The sequence below is a fragment of the Pan paniscus genome, chromosome 8, assembly GCF_029289425.2.
Source record: "Pan paniscus chromosome 8, NHGRI_mPanPan1-v2.0_pri, whole genome shotgun sequence".
Taxonomy (NCBI): Eukaryota; Metazoa; Chordata; class Mammalia; order Primates; family Hominidae; genus Pan; species Pan paniscus.
Window position 1 is genome coordinate 124,425,818 of NC_073257.2, and position 18,430 is coordinate 124,444,247.

General features: G+C 35.1%; 1 protein-coding gene across 9 annotated transcripts in view; it reads left to right on the top strand.

Annotated features, from left to right (window-relative positions):
- Positions 1–18,430, top strand: part of VTI1A (vesicle transport through interaction with t-SNAREs 1A) — a 503,528-nt gene that overhangs the window by 103,490 nt on the left and 381,608 nt on the right. The gene's annotated exons all lie outside the window — the stretch shown is intronic.

Genomic DNA, 18,430 nt, shown 5'->3' on the forward strand with positions numbered 1-18,430 from the left:
TTATGTATTTAACAGAATTTTTTTGAGATGGATGCTACAGAATTTTCACAGCATGGGTTTGCATTGGACTAAGACTTTGTGTACAACTTATATCAAGTGGAAAACTTGATGGGCATGAGCTTTAAAAATGGCTTTTTTGTGTGTGCTCTACATTTGAAGCTTTCGTCTGTATTTCCTGTTGGGCTACAGTGTTTTCCAACGTTGCCACAAGAGAACAAAGTAAACATTAAAAAATAATTTTTTATTGAAGAATATGTTTTTCCAAGTAAAGTCCTTATCAAAGAGACTGTCGTGGTGGGTCATCATTCACATATGGCACTGTGTTGCCCTTCTGTATCTTAAGATATAAGCGTGAAGTCGTAGTTAAATAAATATCTATTTATTGAGAGAGAGGAAGAAACCATCCTAAAGCCAGAAAAAGGAAAAAGGCTTTTTGGAAACTGTTCCTTTTGGAGGATAAAGAAAGCACATTGTTGAGTAGTAGTCCTACCATTACCCTCCACGTTGCTAATTTCATTGTAATCAATTGTCTAAGGTCCTGGTCTACATGAAAAGGTTGATATTTGTGTTTATATAAAATACCTTCACGGCCGGGCGCGGTGGCTCACGCCTGTAATCCCAGCACTTTGGGAGGCCAAGGCGGGCAGATCATGAGGTCGGGAGATGGAGACCATCCTGGCGATCACTGTGAAACCCCGTCTCTACTAAAAATACAAAAAAATTAGCCGGGCGTGATGGTGGGCGCCTGTAGTCCCAGCTACTCCGGAGGCTGAGGAAGGAGAATGGTGTGAACCCGGCAAGCGGAGCTTGCCGTGAGCAGAGATCGCGCCACTGCACTCCAGCCTGGGCGGCACAGCGATACTCCGTCTCGAAAAAAAAAAAAAAAAACCTTCACAATGAAGCTATTTTTTTTTAATTTCCATTTTCAAAGTTGTTTGCATATATAACACTTAAATAGAGCTCAGTGGAACCTTAACATTTTGTTCAGCAAACAATTATTAGGCTCTAAGAAATTAGGATTGGATTTATTGGATGTGGACTGGACTTCTATTGATCTCTGCTATAGCAAGAAAAATACTGCCTTACATTATTATTATTAGCAAATTTTGCATTTGGAATTAAGGTGGAGGAGAAATTCAAGCCACCTGAAAGGGAAAATAGATTTCATATCATTTAGGAAGGAACAAATCCTGGCACTGTCCTTGGCTGTTATATAAATATGAATTTCCTTTAATAAGCTGGAATATCTTGGCAAAATGCCTATGGGAAAATAAATAGCTATAGATTCTAATAATAAATACAATTAGTGTTTTTAAGGAGGGTAGAGGAGGTAATTAAGTCTATTTCATTACGTCAGGGAAAGACTTGAGAAAGATGGGCCTTATGGAATACATAAGGAGAGGAGGAAGGAGAAGTAAGTAAACTGTGAGCAAAGCCAGGCTTTGGGGCAAATACATGGCTTATGAGAATTCCTGGGGGGTGTCCTATGGCATAGCTGACATTCATCTTTTAACATTCATCATTCAGTAATTTTTACTTGAAAGTGATAACACTTATTTTTAAAACATTTTCCATCAAACTTTTTATTATTTCAGAGTAACCATCCCAATTAACCCATTCATTAATAGACAGATATGTAATTATTTAATATATTATGGAGGTTTTTAATGCTTTAAATCATAAATGTTGGTAATTGTTAATGTATTATGTGCTAAAAATAACAATGGTAACACAGGCGATAACATTGTATATTCTGCTTTAAAATTTTCAGACTACTTTTACATCTGTTAACTCATCGTATCAATCAATAAATTACCTTATCTGAAATGGAAATTTGTTCAAGCTGAGTACACTGATCCCCTGAATATTTCCCCAAATGCCATCTACTTTCACCAACCAGAATATGTATTAAGTTTTATTTGGTTTCATGAAGAAATAAGTACTTTTAGTTTCCCTCTTTCTCATTAGCATATCTTTGAATTATCTATGTAATGTTCAATACTCTCTGCAGATCTGTTGATGATTAGGACCTGTTCATTTGAAACCAAGAAACCAACCAACCAACAAACAAAATCTGTCCTAAGAAGGCTACACAAATTTAAGAGATGCACGAGTTTTTCTCACTAGTGTTAGCATAAGACTTTTACAGACATCCACATTTTTCATGTAGGTGAGTCAAAGGGATTGACTGGAGTGACTTTGTTACTGTAAAAAGAGACCTTTAAAAAAAAAAAAAAAACCATTGACTCTAAAAGGTAAGCATGAAGATGGACCAAGTATCTTATTGCCTCACTGATACTGCCTGCCAGCTGTGAATTTTCTTACTACAATGAATCCCCTCATTTTTATTGCTGTGTGCAAGGTACAGTGTTTCATTTTTCTTCCTACTTGGGCTTCCTGTAGAATGCACACCCCATATAGTTCTTTAAATTCATACTGTTGTGAGAACAAGTACGTCTTTCTCTTCTCTCTTTTGTTAACTGTAAACCTTGTGGAGCAACAGTTCTTTCGTGCCCTCTGTAAGTTGCTGGCCTCTGCTCAAATTAAACACTGTAAGATTATCAGCAGGTTACAAAGGTGTAGTGTATCTCTCTCTTCTGCATTTTTGTATAAGGTTGTCTTGATCTGAAAAATGCTAACAAATTCAAACGAACTAATCGTCTCACATCCACCCCTTGTAAATTGGGACTTTGTGTCTTCTACATAAAAAGTAGGGAGAACACACGTGCAATTTCTGCTCTCCTTTGAGGATTTAAAAAAAGTTACTCATATAAAATGCACAGAAATTATTTTTTCATCCAAGTGCCAAGTCAGGTCACCTCTCTTTCACCTGCAGTGAAGCAAAATGGAATGTGCCTGGAGCTTTGCTACGAGACAGACTCAGGTTCAAATCTTGGTCCTGCCACTTAATAACTGTAAGACCTTAGACAAGTTCCTTAGCCTTTCTGAGTCTTAGTTTTCAAATGTGTAAAAATCCTTGCAGATCTTCTATATGGAGGTTTTTGTGAGAGATAAATGTGATAAACTATATAAAACATCCAACACAGTGGTGATCCATAAATGTTAGTTTCCATTTGTACTAATTTGTATAGTAACGCTAGCTGCTGTAACAAATAAACCCCAGTCACCCCAGTGGCTTGATTCAGTGACGTTTATTTCTCACTCTTGAAACTGTGTAATGCAAGTGTCCAAGTGGGCAGACAGCCCTTTCAGGTAGTTATTCAGAAATCTAGGCTTCAGCTGTCTTTTGGCTCTGCCCTGCCCTGGGGCTTTGGTGTCCTTTACGTTTAGCCAGCAGCTAGGCAAAGAAAGTGGAGAAGGTATACCCACTTTTCAAGCTCCGCATTAATTCTACCTGTGTTCCACTGTCAAGAACAGTTGAATGGTGCTACTTAGATGCAGGGGGACTGGGAAATACAGTTCCAACTGAATGACCACTTTCTAATACAACTTTATACTAAGAAAGAGGGAGAACAATATAGGTGGGTTGGGGGGCAGTTTATCTATCTCTGCAAAGTATTTATTTCTTGCCTACTTCACTGCCTCATACATCATCAGTTAAGACCCTAGCTATTAACAGTACGATGGGCAGAAGTGAAAGGATAGATGACTTACAGGCCAGGTCAGTGGTTGCGATCTTCTAGTTTTTGTGGCAAATGAGACTTTATTTCTCTCTTTTCCATATTAATAGATACATTAAGGAGTCCGATATCATCTGCTTTCTTTTCTACTAGACATTTGTCTTTATTCACTTTTCAAATTTATATTCCTTAGGTCTGTAACAAAAAATAATTCTGCCGTGTGTGTTTTTATCTAAGTGGTGACAATAGTTGTAAGTCTGCAAATGTATATATGTCATTTCTAAAGCATATGCTAAAAGTACACTTACACTGCAGACTGTCACAGCCCAGAGGAACTTAAGGAAACTTAACATAATGCAAGTTCTGGATGGAATCCTGGAACAGAAAAAGGACATTGTGCAAAAACCAAGGACATATGAATAAAGTTATTGATTTTAGTTAATAATAATGTATCAATATTGGTTTGTTAATTGTGACACATGTACCATAATAATGTAAGTGATAATGGGGGAAACTGGATGTAGAGTAAATGGAAACTCTGCCATGAGCATAATTTTTTTGTAAATCTAAAGCTATTCTGAAATTAAAAGTTTATTTCAACAAAAGGACATTGCAATCACAGTAGTCTTCATATTTATTGAGTGCCCATCATGTAATATCATCATTGTTGCAAACCTGACTTCTCTTTTTTAATTTTTTATTAAAATTATAGATAATTTGTCCTTTCCAGTAACTATGAGGCCTCATGTCTATTTAAAAGCACCTTAGCCAGGTTTGGGTACTAGTAAATGCTCTAAGAATATTTGCCTCTTCTTTCTTTCCTCCCACTCTCTACCTCTCCCTAAGTGCTTCTAGTAATTACAAAAACAACAATATGAACTTTTACTTCACTATTGAAAGGATCAGGCTAATCAATCATTTAATTTGATGAGTCCAGGAAGTATTCGATGTATATGGGGACATGGTCCCAACGTTCATGTGGTCTATCCCCACATGCCCATCTTCAAGATGCATAAGAATGAATAGACCATTTTACTTATTAGAAGAATGAGAGTTAATATTTTTTTCTTTTTCAATCTAGAAAAACAAGAGTGTATTATGATAATAATAGAAATGGTAACATAAGAATAATGAGATTATAGATTTTTTCCCTATTCTGAATTTTCTAACATGTTACTATTTAATTTTACAATTAAAAAATAATTTTCTCTATATTTAAAGTGCCTAAAATCTATTCTTGAAAAATTATTTCACATCATAGTTTTTCAAATATATATGCATACACACACAACATACACAGAGATACAGAGTGCGAGTGGGGAGAGATTCCATATGTCAATATCATGAAGAAGCCAAATGCTGGTAAAACATAATTTTTACTTACGTTTGTTTCTCCTTATTTAACTGCCTGAATTATGTAGTAGTAGGATTTATGTCTAAGGTTCAATATCTCTGGAAATTCTACAGTAACAAACTTTAAAAACTCTTTCTATGTATGCTTTTAACTTCCTTGGCCTATTCCTTTGGATTATTCTGGCTTCATAATGGTTATTTCCTGATTTCTCTAAACACAGTTGTACCCATTTCAGCAATATTTATATGTGAAAGAAAGTGGAAATTAGAATCCAGATTTGTTGACCCTTGAGATCTTATATTGACCTTAGTAGGTATTAACTTTTTAGATCAATAAAGAGCTGTTATTGACCTCAAAGAAAAGTCAATATCTGCTTGTTAATTTGCAGCTTGAAAATGTTATACATTTTGTTCTTCATTATTACCCTACTTATTTCAGCCTTTTAAAAAAATGTCTCTACTGTTTCCACTAGAGATCATCATGTCTAGATCAACATTTTAGTTTTGGTGTTTAAGGAGATAATCATTGGACATGGTGGTCATTTATCAGTGCTCCATTTTAGTTTCTTATAAAATTGCAACTGTCTGAGATTCATACTATACAGAAAAGTGAAATATGTTTAATTGTACTTGATTTACTGTTGTTATTAATGTTTGAGAAACAATTTTAAGTAATCTATAGCTCATGGCAAGAATATTCTGACATGTATATATGAGAAATGAAAAGAAAGTTAAATTGGAAACAAGTGGTCTGAAAAGAGATTAATAATGTTTTGCTTTTCTGTGTATAAATGGAAATAATCTGTGTAGATTGAGGTTTCGCATACACTTTTCATGTGGATAAACATTTAAAGCTTTTAGGTAAGGACTTCTTATGTGAGTCTGAATCGTAGAAGCCTATGATTCTAAAGTTTTATTAAGCGTTTAAGTATTGGTAGAGAAGTCGCTTTTCACATCATCGTTGTTTTGTATATTAACATGGAAATGTCAAGTTTTGCATAACTTGAAATGTCTCAGAATTGCCTATTGCTGAAATTCAAATGTCAGAACAATACTTCTGCAAATATATGACTCTGATATTTCAACTCTAAAAACCTCATAAATGATTCAGTATCAGTTTGGCCTTGTTATGATATAACTTTTAAAAGAGGCAGAGTGATTTAAATCTGTTCTAGAAAATGGTGGTCTCATTCAGTGTAGACATCAAACACAAATCTCTCAACCCATTAATGCTCATTAATTTTTTTATTATGTTACCATTTTGGCAAAGAATTTAAGTTTTCATGAGGACTCTTTAAGTATTTTGCACCATTGTAAAAATGAAGCTATTTCTTTGTGAGCAACAGGATTGGCTTATATCTTATCCTAATTTGTGGCATTAATTGTTTTAGAGGGCTCAATACTTTTTGTAAAAGAAGATTTTTTTTGTTTTTCAAGCGATGAATGCCTTCTAGGACATAAATGATATATAGAGACCAAAAGGCCTGTAGAAATAAACCTTCTACTATTAATTTACTCTTCCAAATTTTGCATGGCATCTAAATATTTAAAATTAAAAGTTTTACAGCTGGCATGAGCCTTGGAGATAAGAAGCCTGACTTTGTCATTTTATATAGAAAACTGAGTCTTGATGTCTAGTCCCTATTTATTGTTACTGGCTTTGAATTTTTTATTTGAAAATCTCAATATTGTTGACCGTTACTGATATATTAATGGTTTGAATAAAATAACTTTACTAGTCCCATATTTTTATATTAAGTATTTTTTTTCTTATGGAAGAAAAGCTTTCCACAGGGGAACTTTATTGCTTGAAGAATCATATTTTCATACATATTCTTAATAGCCTCTTTTACTTTCTCTTCTAGGATATAAAGTTTTGATAATTAAAATTTGTCAACATTTCAATATGATAAAATTGATATGTTTAGTGGCGTGCTATTCCAGAAATTTTTTAAAATGCCATTAGGATCATAACTTGGAGTGTGTACCTTGGCATGTTTAATTTTTCCTCTGCTAGGAGATTAGTGGAAAATAAGCTCTGTAAATTAAATTTTATTGCAAAATTATCTTCCGATGTTCAGCAGTAAAGATAGTATTGAGTGATAAGGCTGGAGTGGATTTTGTATAAAGCAATTATAGCATGAAGACCACAATCTGAATGAAAAATATTGCTGAAGATTTCCTATAGTCTGTAGAAATGTCATTTTGGAATGTGTTTAAAATTGCCTCATTTTATGCAGGTGATTATAATACTTAAGGTATATTGCAGTTTGAAAACAGCATTACTGAATAATTTTAAGGACCATTTATATATGGTGGGAGGAACAAATTATATATATATATTCACACTTGGACAATTGTTATCATTTCAAAACATTTCTCCACTACTGGAGATTTTTCTGTAAAGCTTGCTTTCTCCAGTGAGCCCATCTCTCTCTTTAGATAACTGCATATGAAAGGTGGGATCAAAATGCCCACTGTGTATTTTACTCTCACCCTGGCATGTGTAAAGGAGGACTTCTGCTCCAGGGCTCCACCATGTAGATGAAGAAGCACCTGGTGTTTTAATAACTTTATTTACACCTCAACTCTTGAATTTAACCTTTACATAGCAATTAGAAACAGATAAGAACAAAGATATTGTTCTTGAATGAGGTAGAAAAGGCGTGGTTTGAAAGGGCTTCCTACAAGTAAAATTGAAGAAGAAAATACGCATGCACGTGTGTCTGTAGCCACCCACCCCTCAACTCCTGTTCATGTGTGTTTCCTGGACTTGCATTCTTCATTCCCCCAAAATCAAGGCACATTTAGTGAATGTCTAGTCTGAGCAAGTCAGTGTCTCTAAGTACCAGAATGGTGGAGACAGAGAAATCACAGTGTATGGCAGTGTCAGGACTGGGCTTCATCCCAAGGAAGTGAAAATCCAATAGTATTTACAGTAGAAATTATTAAAAGAATCTGTTTCCTAATGGGCAGAGGATCCTGTCATCCTTTAATTTTTTTAAAAAAAGTCATCCCCTTTAATAAATAATCATGTAAAAGGGAAAAACCTCTGATTTTAGAAGAAGTTACTTTTTATTTCTTTACAGGGAGCTGGGAAAAGACAGCTTATTGATTCGGTGTGCATAAATACTTATCATAGACTTACTGTGTAGCCATTACTTTAGGCAATTCATCCAGCTAAATAGCCTCTAATGCTATCATGAATGAAGACTATAGAGGTTTATCAAGATGAAAATAGCCCATTAAGAATTGATCTGAACCAGTTTAGAGAAGCAGAGCCTGAGACCTGGCCTGTGCAGCTTTGGCTAGTAAAAGTTCACTTGGTGCTGGGCATATACCAGCTCCACAGGCCCCAACTTTATTAGTGTGGAGATAAGCTGATTAGGTCTTGTCAATCAAAGGTGCCCATATCTCAATTGAGAGACACACACTCTCTCTCGATTTTTCTTTAAGCATTGAAGCAGGCAACAAAGAAAGAGATGTGTGGTATGCATCCCTACGGTTGTCACCATGCAGGGTGCAACGGTCCTGTGATGATGTGGTGACTGTATTAAAGAGTACATCAATTTGTTTTAAAGTGTTTTGATTTTTTATGGTGGCATTAAGAGAGAGAACATTGTGGTTGCAGCTTTACTAGAAAGCAAAGAGTTCTAGAAGAAGAAAAAAAAAGTGTTTCTTTGAAGCCTACCAGGGCTTTGAATCTTGCTGTGCCAATGGGCGCTTAAGTGCTCCCGTAACTGGCAACCTCAGATCCACCATCAGCTTAGGAACTACCATCCTCTCCAAATAATTCATTTAAAGGAATAGGGAAAAAATGTGTAAATTGACCTAAGCAATATTAATGATGATTGACTGCAAGTTTTTCTTTCTTTAAGTGATTTCAGATTTTGGATGAACATATAACACATGTTGGTTATACTGATGTGCACTGATTCCGTTGTAAAGAGCAGAGATACTTCTAAATTTTGCCCAAGTACAGATTGGCAACATTGCTCCATTTAATTGTTTCATACATAATAATGAATGCTTTACTTTGTATATCTGGAAAATAAACCTGACTAATAAATATAGGCTGTCAAAGTATAATTCTGTAGGGCTTCAGCTTGAGACCTCATCATCTCGTCAGTATTGAGAAAAAGGTAGAGCGATGGTGTAGGGGGAAAACCTGGCCTTTTGTTCTTTACATCTGAAGTTTGCTCACTGCAGGCCTCCTTCCCACTTCAAATGCAACAACAGAAAGGAGGCCTTCCTCTTCTTCCCTCACCCTACATGCACCCCCCAGTGCTGCCATCCCGCACAGCCACGTTTCCACAGTGGATTATCTCTTTATCAGCTATTCTTCCCTTCACTCCATCCGTTTTCCACTAACCAATCAGGCAGCCCTCTTAGGAAAGACTGGTGCTTACTTCAATAAAATGTTAATTCTGTACACACAGAGCCACACAGCCATTCTAGATGTTGCTTGTAACAGAAAAGCATTCATGTACCCCAGACGTGGAGAATACCTGTATTGGGTGTCTTATGAGAAAAAATTGGGGGAAATAAAGTTATGATGGGTAGTAGTTACTGAAATGGAAAAGGTATTCTATTCTTTATAGTGATGACCAGCCAGAGTGGCCACACACGTGTGTGGGGATGTACTCATGGTTACCTAAAAACATGCATCCTGCTTTTAAGGCATCTGAGATAGTAAAAGCTAGTTTGTCACTTGTAGTTCTAACTGACCCAGACAGGGGTAATTGCAGTGCTGACTCTGGTCCATTGAGTGTATGATCTTGAAAGGCCTTCTGACTCTAGAAAGATTAGGGTGAGCGATGTTTAGTAATGGGTGTACTTTAACATATAAAGATTTTCTATTCAGGATTCTCTGCTTTGAGAGTTTTTATTACTAGACTATCTTAATAGTGATAGGTCTTCAGAGTACTTACTAGGGATTTTTTAAATAAGAAAAAATGTAGTATGCAACTTTCCAGAAATACCTTTTTTAAAAAGTGTTGATGCATTCGCATGTGAAAGGAACTTGGCTAAGCTCCTTCTCATGGTTTAGGTTTCTAGTTTAATGTTATGTCTTCAGAGAAGACTACCCTGACCACTCTTTCTAAAGCAGGCTTCCCCTGAATCTTACCAAGCCCCTTCCTCATAACATTAATTGTAAGGAGTAATCCATTACTCATTTTTTGTTTGCCTTCTCCACAAGAATGTAAGCTTCCTGAGAGGCATTTTGTTGAATGATTGAAGGAAATGGGCAGCTATATTCCTTTACTGCAAATAGAAGTGCTTTTTTTTTTTTTTTTGCGATGGAGTCTCACTCTGTCGCCAGTCTGGAGTGCAGTGGCATGATCTCGGCTCACTGCAACTTCTGCCTCCCGGGTTCAAGTGATTCTCCTGCCTCAGCCTCCCGAGTAGCTGGGACTACAGGCGCGCACCATCACGCCCAGCTAATTTTTGTATTTTTAGTAGAGACGAGGTTTCACCATGTTGGCCAGGATGGTCTCTATCTCTTGACCTCAAGTGATCCACCCACCTCGGCCTCCCAAAGTGCTGGGATTACAGGCGTGAGCCACCGCGCCTGGCCAGAAGTGCTTATTTCAAAAAGTTTCTCACTAACCTTTAGCATTATAATAATTATAGCCATTTCCCATCCCAGACCACTTTTAAGAAGATTTCGTGTGGTTTTATGACATTTTAGAATTAATCTTTGTCTCTTATTGTATTGAAATTCTTAATACATTCAAGTGGTTCTCTCAAAAAAAAATTTTTAAAAAAAAAGAATATTGTGTTTTATTTGGCAAAGTTATAATTAAGAAAAGTATACTCTACTCAAGTCAGTTTACCCTGCAAACTAGTGTATACTCATTAATAAGCATTTGGTGGTAAAGATTTTAAGCCAATAATGAATCTAGGTTCCCTTTTTCATTTGCTGCATGCTTTAGTTATTGAGCTTTGTTTCTTTTCCACTGTTTACCCATTCCAATTTCATAAGTTTACTTTGGTAATTGTTTTTAGGCTACAAAATTAATAGTGAAAATTAGGTTGCAGTGTGATCATGTTGCTTTATCAATCATTGGAATATAATGTTTGTTTCGCTGAAATTTTGTAACAAGAAGTAGGCAGAAATGGTTGGACTAGGGACATTTACTTGTAGTGTCTTTGTGTAAATCTCAGTTTTCCATTTTATTATATGATAAGTAAAATCTCTTTGGTTGCCTACAAGGATATAACAAATACTTAAATTCATCAACATGAAGCTGTAAGCATCATCAGTTCATAACAATGATTTCTGAAAACTGGTTACTTTTTATTTAAATTTGGAAGTTTAACTCAAATGGAAAAAGATATTTTAACATGGTTTTCTGATCACTGATAACTGAAAAATTCTAGAATAATATAGGAACTCATACAACAAAATAGATCATGCTTGCAGTCAGCACTTGAAAAAAACATTCTGGAAAAAAGTCTTTAAAGAGACTTTAGGGAGACCCTAGAAATATATGGAAGAATATTGCAAACTAAAGGCTGTTGTATTCTCTTTCCCTCTCAGAAATAGTTTTTTATAAATAAAGAAATACTTTTCTGAGTTGCTTTTATCATCAACATTTCACTCCCCCAAAATTAAAAAATCTATCATCGAACTCTTTTACCAGAATTTACCAATTCCACCTGAAGTTCTTAGCCCCTGAGATACAACTTTTTTTTATTTCATAAAAGCCAAAGGAGTGTTCTGAGTCATTTGATGAACTTTCCTTCAGAAAAAATAAAATAAAATAATGGCAAATGCCTATTTTTCTGCTTCTCAAATGACCTTTCCAGTACTTGTCATATATTCCTGAGTTACAGCTGGTTTATCAGGAGCAAACAGGCAGACATAACTTACGACACTGCAGGTTTAAAGTATCATCGTCCAGAAACAATGATGTTTTATTATTTAGAAACAGTCTATATTTTTTCATATTCTTCCTTTAAGCCTTAATGTTTGTTCGAGAATTAAAGGGCCACACTCTTCTGTTTTCTCTGTGTTTACCTTGCAGTTCTGCCTGGCAAATGTTTATTTCTGAAAGTAAGTATGAAATGTCAGTATATTTAGGATAATTAAGTCAATATTACTCCAGTTTGCTTTGCTTTTAGAGTGCTATATTTTCCTAAGTAATAAATACCAGGTAACTTCCAGAAATGGAAGGATTTAGAAAGTAATATTATGTTTGTGTGTGTGTGTGTGTATATACACACACATATATAACTATATAAAATAGATTTTCTTTTATAACAACATCTGAGTGTCTCTTGATTTAGATAGTTTTATCATGGCAATCGCATGTTGTGGGGAGTTCTTTTGTACCATTAATAATAACTAAAACACAATCATCTTCCTAAAGGAGAGAAAGAGAGAGTAGAGGGAAAAGGTGGAATTTGAAAAGGGGGGAAAATCTGTTCCTATTCCTTCCCTGAGGCTGAGCTGTTTATCACTCTATCCTCATTCGATAAAAGTGAATTTTATAATAAAATTTTCCCTAATCGGGCACTGTCAGTGGAGGTGTCTTATCGCTGAGAGGAAAATGACACCGATCCTATCGGAAAACAGAAACGATGTCACCATGTTCCCAATCACAGCTCTTCAGCCCCCATATCTACCTTCTCCACAAACACCAAGCAGTGCTTTTTTCATAAGAACATCAAAACCCAGCAAAGTCATTAAAATTGCACCCGCGTAGAGTTGCAGGGACCAGCCGTACTAGCACAAAATGGGATGTGGGAAAACAGACTCTCTAAATGTGCTAATTCCATTGTCACGTGTTTACGGCTTAATTTTAATCAGTTAAAAAAGCCACACATTGCAATAAATTGGCATTATCTTCTGTGACACCAGAAGACACAGTTGCTTCAAGGATTTAGAGGGTCACTGGCAACAGTATATAGTATTACAGACAAAGTATTTTTACGCTTGAACTACGGTAGCTAAGGTACAATCCCCAGTTAAGACTGCAAACAAAGACTATAACCCACATAGTACTAAGTTCAACTTGCAGACCACCTTCATCCTTGATGGACTTTGTATGCAAAACAAAGAATTTTGAGAATTTTTTTAGAGTCATTCATTCATCATATAAAAAAAATTTTTAAGTAGCCTTTCAGTGCTGTAGCCTTATTGCATACTTGGCAATAGACCAAATGTTCTTCTCATAGGTCCTCTCAGTAGACTTGTTTTCCAGTCCTGATGTTTCATTGGCTGTGTTTACATTGACCATTCGACTTGCGAGCCTAAACAAAGAGACATTAACACGCTTGAGGAAATGCAAACAGAAAATAGTGTCATTGACAATCGTTGAAGGCCAACAATGAAAGACTGTCTCTAATGGTCTTAATTTATTAACGTCAAATTAGCACCAATATATTTTTACACAATTAAGTTGAGAAAGTGCTGAAGTAGAAACTACTGACAAATTTAATTATAATTTGTTCCATGGGGTTATTCTTAAGGTATACATATCTCTGTTTTAAAGCAGAATGATTCCTTGATGTGGACTGGCTATTCTACATGAGAATATCTGTGAGTAGCTTTTGGACAAAAACATTTCTTTTCATGGCAAGGTATAACATATTACTTCAGTTCTCAAATTTAATATTTTAGCTTTGTAAATTGACAGTGCATTTAAATATGGTTTTTAAACATTAGACATCATAAAGTTTATTTTAAAAACCTAAGGTGATTAAAATATCTACTAAAATGTTGAAAATTGTAAAATCTCAGTAGTTAATGAAGTAAGTATGAGTGGAAAAATTTCAATTTCACCCTGAAAATAGTTTTTTTTTTTTTAATTGACAAATCTGACCTTGAGGGAGAGAAAAAATAAATGCAACCACAACTTGCATGGAATGAAAAAAGCTTTTGGAATTAAATCATTTGGCAGTGACTGAAAAATAAACATCGGAGTGGCTTTTGTTTTAATTTTGTTCAGCACGTTGTTGATTTCTTTATAACAAAAGCAATAGAAAGAAAAGATGAAGTAATAGTGAACCAAACAGAAATAATTTTCCGTGCATTGTGCTTGTCTTCACTGTGAGTTTAGTTTTCTATAGTCAATGTCAAATTGATCAGACCTCTACTGTGTGATTGAAGTACTTCTTTAAAAAAAAAAAAACAAAACACTCATATTGTGAAGTTAAAACAGTTAAGTTGTAGTGTCACTGAAACAGTTTTTCTGATTACATTTCGCTTTGCAACAGAGCCTGAGTTTTTGCACTTCTTCCTTGTTTAAACAGCTTAAGTAAATTTACAGGGTTACCCCCCTTTTTTTAAATAATGGAGAAATGGAATGGGTGCAAATTTTGAATATGGTTCTTTTCTCTGTTAGAATTAGCAGCCAACTCTGCATGAGGAGAGATAAGTTGAGAGTATATAAAAAAGATTTCCCTATATGATGGCTCCTGGCTTTTTAAAGGAGATACAAAAATAACAATAAAGTTGACTGTGTACAATGGAATGCTGGCTTTCATTGCAGATCTTAAAAAAAATGGTTTTACTGACTTTCGCTCAAACTTTAGTAGTAGCAATGAGTGTTTGCCAATAATTTTTGTTTTCTTTCCTTTTTTAGGAGATGGGCTAGCTTAAAATTTCAAATATACATATACTTACATGTATATTTACCTCATTGAATGCTAATGTTAAAAAAGTGGTGGGAGCTGATCACCTATGCTGCCGTAAAATGAAACAGCTCCCCCTCTTATATTTGACCAGAGACCCATAGTATTGAAGGAGATTTATGGAAGTGAATGTATTTATCAAGTTCATATATGAGGCAGCAGAACAGGCTTTATTTAGCCTTCCTATCACTTGTACCATAAAACAGTGGGCCTCTGTTTAGTTGGCCTAATGCAATTGTTAAATTGGAATAATTTTTCTGATTTAAAATTTGTAGTGTATTTATTTGTTGTTTTTCAGGGAAAAATTATTTTAAAGAGATTACCAACCACAGTGTCATATGTTAACCTGACAGTAACAAATATTGAAAATATTAAATAGTTGGCCACAAAACACCATGCTTCTTTAGGTTTATGAAAGTGAAGGAAATAGAAAATTTTTTCCTGTATTCAAAGGTAATTTAAAATTAATTTTAAAAGACTTATTTATACATTTTATTTATATTTACTTTCAGTTTATTTTAAATCATTTTGAAAATAGCAGTGAAAGTCATGATGCAATAGAAGCTAAATTCTTTCCTGTATACCTCTGATCATTTTTCAAAACCATATTATATTTTTAAACCCTTATTTACAACTTACACGACTGGCTGTAGTTTGCACGTCATGCTGTATTATACTTTTCTACACATAGGCTGCGCCATTGAGCCACTAGTTAAAGAAATGTTTCTTGTGCTGCCAGTAGTACATGGAAATGGAAATGTGGAGGACATGGAAATCAAGAGGACAGGCTATCAGTTTTTAAAATGTGTGTTACTATAATTAATATAACAAAAAAGAACATATTTTGATATACGTCACTTTTTAAATCTTTTAAGATATCTTCTAATAATTTTCAATGTAATACTTTCAAAACCTCATTTTTAAAAGTTTTTATTTACTATTTCCCATAGATGTTAGTAAAGGTATAATAGAAATTTAAATGTATTAATAGAAAAATATAATTTCTAACTTAAGCATGTGAAGTCATTTTGGTATATTTTGAAGATTATTTAAAATTTATTATAATTTAAAAGATAAACATTAAAACAACTTTAAAGTGTAAAATATAATTAACAAATATGTGCTTGGAAACTTTACATTAAAATCTAGCTATTTAGCATTCTGCATTAGAAATTTGTGAAGTCAAAATTAGTATGTGTTTTTCTAATGAAAGATGTGAAACTTCAATGAATCTAAGTAAGAACTGATTTGTTATTATTATTACACACTGCATTTTAATGTTTTATTTCCATTCATATTGAGACTAGCTAACATATAAAAAACTTACAGTGATATTTCTATTGCATTTTTACCTTTTAATTCAATAACATGTTAAAATAATAGATTTAAAATAACATCTACAACTGCATTGCATTTAAACATAAGCACTTCTTAAGTTTTATACGTTGGAAAATAAATTTTAAGAATAATGAAATACTTCTGTCAAATACATGAAAAAATTTGACTTGTACATTTAAACGTCCTTCTTTGATCTTGCATCTTGCAGATCGGCAGATTCTAGAAGCTGCTCTGGGACTATTTCTTTGCGAAAATACTCTGTGTAAATTATTGTTTTGACGTTTAATAATTAGAGTGATTTATTGGGAAAAGTGAGATATTTCTCTCTACTATAATAATAGTAGAGAAACTTGTGATTGAAAATTTAAGCAGTGATATTGACTATTTACCCCTTAGCAAAAGTTATGAAAGTATTTTAGTATTGTTGGCGAATGGGACTCTGCTTGGATTTCCAGCATGCAAGAACTTGCATGCTCCGGGTCATAAATGCTGCTTCATGAATATTCCATCACTCTATATGTGAATCTTTAGGGAAGGGTTTATAGAAAGTATATTTGTCAGCCAGTTATGTGTGGGGCATAGGGGTCTTTCCCAATGTTTATATTGTTGCTAACTTGTCCTACTGATAATTTGGACATAGTATCTGAGATTTTCATTAAAAAGAAAATCATATTTGGACCTAGGGCAACATATTTTTTGTAAGACACCCTTTTTGTATCTCATAATATTCACTTCAGATGCTATAATGTAATTTATTTTATTTAGACAGAGTATCATTTTATTGCGCAGGCTGGAATGCAGTGGTGTAATCACAGCTCACTGCAGCCTCGACCTCCCTGGCTCAGGTAACCCACCCAGCTCAGCCTCCCAAGTATCTGGAACTACAAGCACACCCCACCATGCCCGGCGAATTTTTCTATTTTGTGTAGAGACCAGTTTTCGCCATGTTGCCCAGGCTGTCTCGAACTCCTGGGCTGAAGTGATCCACCTGCCTAAGCCTCCCAAAGTGCTGGGATTACAGGTGTGAACCACTGCGCCGGCCATAATTTACTTTATAAAGTGTGGTTTGTTAGAGGTTTACCATTTTATGAATTCACATAAAGTGAATGACAGTTCTTTTTTTATGATATGTGAAAATTTATTATTGCTCACATTTATATTATCTATATCTCAATTCTGTTGTGATGTCTGTGATATCACACAATCCTATTAGAAATAATAGGTTGATTTTCAAGTTATAGCATCAGGCTAACATGTTTTTTTTCTTAGTATATTTTATGTAATTAAGCCTTTTCTCATAGTAAATAATGTCAAAGCATCAGAGGTATGATTGGGGGCAGATGATTCTTTTTTAGCTAAAACTATGGCTTAGGAATCTACCATGTTGGATAATTGACATTGTTAGTCTGTTATTTGTAGAATAACTGCGTGGTATGATTTGGAGTGCTTAGCAAGTGCTATATTGGTGACCTGTTCAAATTCGAGAGTCACCACTGATTTATATCACAGTTATTTCCAAGGGCATGGTAGATCATGTCTCTCTGGTAATGACCTTAGATTATTTGGATCTCTGTGGAAAGGAGGACTGTTTTAAATGAAGATGAGTGCTGAGAATTAGTGCTTAAATAGGGCACACATCCGTATAGGCAAAACCAGATTTCTCTTTATATGTTTTTGAATCTTTTTTTTTTTTTTTTTTTTTTTTTTTTTTTTTTTTTTTTTTGAGACGGAGTCTTGCTCTTTCGCCCAGGCTGGAGTGCAGTGGCCCGATCTCAGCTCACTGCAAGCTCCGCCTCCTGGGTTCACGCCATTCTCCTGCCTCAGCCTCCCGAGTAGCTGGGACTACAGGCGCCCGCCACCACGCCCGGCTAATTTTTTCTATTTTTAGTAGAGACGGGGTTTCACCGTGTTAGCTAGGATGGTCTCGATCTCCTGACCTCGTGATCCGCCCGCCTCGGCCTCCCAAAGTACTGGGATTACAGGCGTGAGCCACCGCGCCCGGCCTATGTTTTTGAATCTTAAAGTGACTAAATCGATTTTCGGTACTTGGCAGTTAAGCTTGTGATCATCTCACTTAAAATAAGACTATGTAATGTACCCAGATTTCATTTTGGAGCCCACGGTGATATTTCATAGCTGTTTCACAGCAACCAAAACTCAGATATAAAGAAAAAATAATCTGTGCACCGTATGATATTCTGGACAGAGAAAAAAAAATAAGTTTGTAGTCTCAGAAGCACCAAATTACAAGTCCTAGGAGGAATTATGCCCCTTAAAATGTGATGGTTGGCTCATGCCTGTAATCCCAGCACTTTGAGAGGCCGAGGCGGGCAGATCATCTGAGGTCAGGAGTTCGAGACAAGCCTGGCCAACGTGATGAAACCCCGTCTCTACTAAAAATACAAAAAATTAGCTGGGCATGATGGTAGACGCCTGTAATCCCAGTTACTCGAGAGGCTGAGGCAGGAGAATCTCTTGAGCCCGGGAGGCGGAGGTTGCAGTGAGCTGAGATCGCG